Source organism: Gavialis gangeticus, unplaced genomic scaffold, assembly GCF_001723915.1.
Source record: "Gavialis gangeticus isolate Ggan-Ray unplaced genomic scaffold, GavGan_comp1, whole genome shotgun sequence".
In the NCBI taxonomy this organism is placed as follows: domain Eukaryota; kingdom Metazoa; phylum Chordata; order Crocodylia; family Gavialidae; genus Gavialis; species Gavialis gangeticus.
This window is the reverse complement of record NW_017729032.1, coordinates 188,285,990-188,291,319: the sequence shown is the minus strand read 5'-3', so window position 1 is coordinate 188,291,319 and position 5,330 is coordinate 188,285,990. Positions and strand designations below refer to the sequence as shown.

The window sequence follows — 5,330 nt, the reverse complement described above, 5'->3', positions numbered from 1 at the left end:
TTGAACCAAGACTAGGGCCAGGGGCATGTGAAAAAGAGATCCTTGCCAGGCTCAGGGGCTTGAGAGGCTTGGCAGGCTAGGTGGATTAGTTAGTTGATAGTTGGGGCCACCAACACAGTGGACAAAATTCAAATGATATCTGCAAGGCATGGGCATCACTACAAGGATGCAAGGAGGTCATGAACAGCCCTTAAGGGAACTGGTGCCCTGGGGCACTGACTTACTGCTTAAAGGGTAAGACTCAGTAGAGAGTACAGGAGGGGTCCTCTGGCCAAAACAAGTTAGGGCTCACTCTGGGACCCTAGGGCAGCTTTGATTCCATCAAGGTGTGGCAGACGAGAAGAAAAGGGCAGGTACCCTGAGAAGCTAAAGTGGGACATGAACTGTGAGGCCACCTGGGGGCCTCACGGCCACCCCAGGACCCAGTCCTGCTACAGGATGTGAAATATGGGTAACTTACCATCATCATCTCAAGATCCTGGAGAGGTATCATCCATGATGCCTCCAGAAAATCCTCCACATCAAATGGGAAGATCACTACACAAACACCAGCATCATTGCTGAAGCCAATGTTACCAACATTGAATTGGTTATCCTCAAGCACCAACTTCGCTGGACCAGATATTATGTACAGTTGCCTGATTCTCAACTCCCAAAACAAGTACTCTACTCCTGGCCTGAAGCAGACAAGATCATTACAGGAGGAGGTAGTGTCCTCCACCATGAGGTCTTCATTGATTCCATGCTGGAGGAAACCTCTAGGACTGTAGAAGAAGCACTGCCAGAGGTAGTGCTAGAAAAGGAAGGGGGCATGGACTCCCAGGAAGCTTGTAACCTCTGAGAGCAAGAAGAAGTTGCCAACCTCACCTGCAGTGGTTTGCCTGGAGAACAGATATGGAGCACTACTGACAGAGGAGGAAGAGTGCATTCTACTGGTAGAAGAGGCCTGGCCAGGGATCCCCAAGGTGGGGAAGACTGAGAACACTGCCGTGAACAGGAAGTGACAGGTGGTACTGGTTGATGACTCCATCCTGTCAGGGATAGAGGGATCCATGAGGGACCCCCAGAAGGTACCACCTACATTGTAGGCAGTCCCCACCTGGCTGACACTGGAAGGAACCTGTAAACTGCAGTGTGCATAGCACCAAACCAGGACCTGGGTAGAAGCTTCGACTGTGTATGGTCCTGCCTGGACAGACACCTCAAAGGTGCAAGCAGAGGAAGAGCTGGAAGTAGCAGTGGCTCTGGGATTGTGACATCCTCCATCCATATCCATGGGTCTTCTAATTGTCTGCCTCTCACTTCCTGCCTGTCTTTCCAAGCAGGCCTTCCCTAGCAAACTCCTCTGTGACTGGATTGTTTGCTGTTCCTTGATCCTGAAGGGTTCCCTTTTCCCTGCTAACCTCTTTCCTCTCAGCAATCATACAGTGAAGGAATGTGAGATTTTCCAAGCAAACTCTCTTGCAAATTCCCCCTGCACACCTTTTCCCTCAAAAATAGCCTTCCAAAATTGGAATGTGCATCTCAAGTTTCATAGTTTCTAGGGTCGGAAGGGACCTGAGCAGATCATCTAGTCCGACCCCAGTGGGGAAGCTGATTTTTCTGCCCAGAATAGCAGCAGCAACATTTCTATTTAGGCAGAGCCAAGGAATCAATTGACTTCTTGGATCGTTATAATCTACTTGATTCCTGCTAATTGTTCTTCACTTCAGAGATGTTGATGACCGTGTTGCCTTTTTAATGGTCTTGATGTTCCACTAATCAAGCTATCCCTTCTTCAGCAATTTTGCTAAAGAATGTGCAATTTAGCCACTCCTGGTCTATCTCCTCCTATTTCACAGCCCTATTGATTGATTTTAGCTCTTGTTAAAATCCTAGATCAGCACATCCAGTTGCTGGAGTCTGGTCTTCAGCAACAGCTATTGTTTCAGCTTTTCACTGAGCAGCCAAAAGCTGCTGACAGTTCAGCTGTAAAAGGGTTAAAAAAGGAGCTTTTGCCTGAGTAGGAAAGAGGGGGTGAATGAATTTGAAGATTAGGCTCTATTCCTGCTGAAAGCAGCCATAACTCTGAAAAAATTGTTTTTTCCCCTTTCATTCTGCTTTCCCAAAAACCAGGTCCCTGTCTATTTGAGGATGTGGCATGTGAGAAAATACAGTACTATTTTTGGTATGTTGTGGTCAAAGAGAAGCCAGCTCATTTCCCACCAGGACCCCACAGCATGCTTAAATTCCCACTGAATGTCATGGCCTGGACACGGTGATTACAAGGAGAAAAAGATTTAAAAAATCAAAGCCAAATACCAGTCAAATAGCAGAAATAAATACAAAAACAGCTTCATCATAGAAAAAGACCTAAGAGTGTCTTCCCATGTGAAAGTATGAACTCTTCTTAAGCATGTTTTCTTTATATCTAGACTGGAATAGTGGAGTCCAAATGGCAGGAGATGAAGAAACCTATTGCAAATTAAATAATAATTTGTTTTTATATACAGGCTAGAGGATGCCCGGAGGGAACAAAAGAGTCAAATCTATGAAGAAACCCAAAAACACAGCCCTAGGACAGCATAGGAGGGGGTGACCCTTCATTTATATTGTAATAAATGGAAAAGGAAGTAGGGGTTTGAAGAAGGAAAACTGGTAGGAATTAAACACTGAGGTAGTCAAGGGAGGAGAACACAGCTGTGTAAGTTAGAGACAGCAAGAGCAATAGAGCAAGAAAACTTTCAAGATATAGGTAGCACAAGGACTGAGCTGAAAGTAACCTCTGTAGTTGTAGGTAACAAGAGTGCACCCCCGCCCCCAAATAGTGATGTGTCTGTGAAAAACAACAGGATCTTCTAGAAATATCACTTTTTGACTCCTCTAATTATCTGCAAACTTTCCCCTACTCTGTCTCAGAAGATGGCACTGTGGTATGGAGAGCTGTTAAAAGTAAAAGAATTCAGCCCAGTTCTTGACAAGAACTGCTATCACCCTGTAATTTGCAATTAATTACCTCTGTTGTTTTTAACCAGAGCACTGCGCCTGATGTGTGATATTCGCACAAATACACGATCATTCAAATTTAAAGACTACTCGTACTTTGATGTGAAAGTAGATTATTTATTCCTTAAGCATGTTATCAGCCCCAGTCACAAAGAGGTTCAAACCACTGAGGGACTTTTAACACTGCCAAAGGAGCATGCAGGTTTTGTTTTGTGGAGGTTTTTCTTTTCTTTTAGTATATAAGGAAAGCAATCTTTATTCTAGGATGGCCCTTTGGCAGCTAAAAAGTAAAAGCAGCTCAATTCTCCAGTTAATATAAAATATAGAACATGTACAATTAAACCCAAATTCTAGGCATTGCATGAATATATGTTTTGCCATATAGCACAAATACTAAATCTGATACCTGACTGCTGTACACTTTGTGTAGTTAATTACATTTCTTGGCTTCCCCCATTCTTGTCTCTTTTTCTAGATGACTTCACCCTTTCTTTTTATTTCTCTTTCATTCTTTCCTCCTGTGCTGCTTCTAGGACTGGGTAAACACTGCTTCTCTGTGCCTGTACTTCCTCTGATATCCAGTGTGGTCCCCTTTTCCCAGGTAGGCAAGTTGGGCACCAAGTTGGGCAGCTCCCAAAGAATCTTCACCCCAGCAGGAGCAGCAGCAGCAACCTCACGGCAGTAGCAGTTGACCAGTTGCTGCCCCCTGCCCTGGTGGTAACAACCAGGTGTGGGACTATAGCAGCAAGAGCCAGGGGAGGAAAGGCAGCAACACAACAGCAGCTAGTGTTTTTGAGTCCCCCAGGGCAGATAAGATTAGACACCTTCCCCTGCCCTCCAGTACTCACCATCTCCCTCGCCACTACCACCACAAAGGTCTCCAGGGAGGTTGCACAGGGTGCAAAACTTTTGTTAGCTAGACCTCTGCTGTTTCCGTTTAGAAGGAGTAACTGAATATGCATCCTAGGCACCTACTGAGAGTGCCTTAAACAACCTCATTTTCAGTATTCTCTGCTGGAGCATTCTGCTTGTTTCTTGGTGTGAATTTAATGATTCATATTCAATTAAAGTAGCTCATCTTCTCATTTATTAACTAGTGGCTAGCTCCATTGTGGGATTCAACACTGAGCCTTGCTGAGCTTTCTAGATCCCTAGCCCTGAAGTGTAATCCAGAACTGTGTTCAGCACCTAGAATGCACGGGGTGGGGAGGGGAGGGGGTTAGGATTCTTAAAATGGCATGCATAGAAACCCCAGCCCACTGTGTGACTAGCTGCCTAGAACCAGCCAATCAGGAAACACTGAAGACAGAAAAATATCTTAAATCCTACCCCTCTCCAGTGCTGCAGTGTTCTCCTCTAGTACTCTAACCACTGAGCTGTTGTGTATAAAGCATGGCGGTGGGAGTGTGTTGCACCTTTCCTCCTCCCTGAGTTTTAGAGTAAAACAGTTGTTGCTACTGCATTTTGTGCAGTTCTCACTCCATTAAGACATGATCTGAGAACACCTACTAAACCAAAATCTTTTGTGTTTACTGATACAGGTGGAGGAATGGCCAGTTTCTATATCCCAGTCAGGTGGCAGTTCCTCGGTAGTATCAAACTGATGATATTTCTGGACGTTCACAGAAGTAGAACTTCAGGGGCAAGACAAGAAGGAACATGCATTTCCCCAGGGACAAGTAGTGGTGGCACACCTTGGCACACAGCAAGTTACGCCAGGTGGGCTAAGTGATGCTGTGGCCAGCAACTTTGCTGGCCCCAGCAGTCTTACCTGGGGTCCTGGGGGTCTCTGGGAGCTGCAGCCATGGAATCCTGGCCGGCAGGAAACCTGGTCAGCAGCTGAAGAATGACTCTAGCTGGCCAGGCTCCAGTTTTACGTGGCACATGTTGTTGCCACATGTGCTGCCCTGCTTTTTTTTTTTTTTTTTTTTGATGTGGGGTTTTTTGACGCTGGAATTTCCTTTGGTCAAAAAAAATCCCCTGCATTGCAAAGTAGCAGCTGGAGAACACCTCCATGTGCAGTGTGTGGTGCCACAGACAGGCCTGCAGTACCATATACCATACATCCATGCTCATCTGGACATGCCCCAAGTTTCATAGTTTCATAGTTTCTAGGGTCGGAAGGGACCTGAGCAGATCATCTAGTCCAACCTCCTGCCATGGCAGGAAGAGCACTGGGGTCAAATGACCCCAGTAAGGTGGTCATCCAACCTCCTCTTAAAAACCCCCAGGGTGGGAGCCTGCACCACCTCACTTGGAAGCTGGTTCCAGACTCTAGCCGCCCTGACCGTGAAGTAGCGCCTCCTGATGTCCAACTTAAACCTTCCCTCCGCCAGCTTGTGACC

The 5,330-nt window shown here is 46.1% G+C and overlaps 1 long non-coding RNA gene across 1 annotated transcript in view; it reads right to left on the bottom strand.

The window, feature by feature from the left end:
• Positions 1-719: 719 nt before the first annotated feature.
• Positions 720-5,330, bottom strand: part of LOC109302642 — a 13,464-nt gene continuing 8,853 nt past the window's right edge. Inside the window, exons 2-3 of the long non-coding RNA XR_002098877.1 lie at positions 5,240-5,246; positions 720-827 (exon numbers count right to left, since the gene is read on the bottom strand). This is a non-coding gene — a long non-coding RNA (uncharacterized LOC109302642). The remainder of the gene's footprint in view (positions 828-5,239; positions 5,247-5,330) is intronic.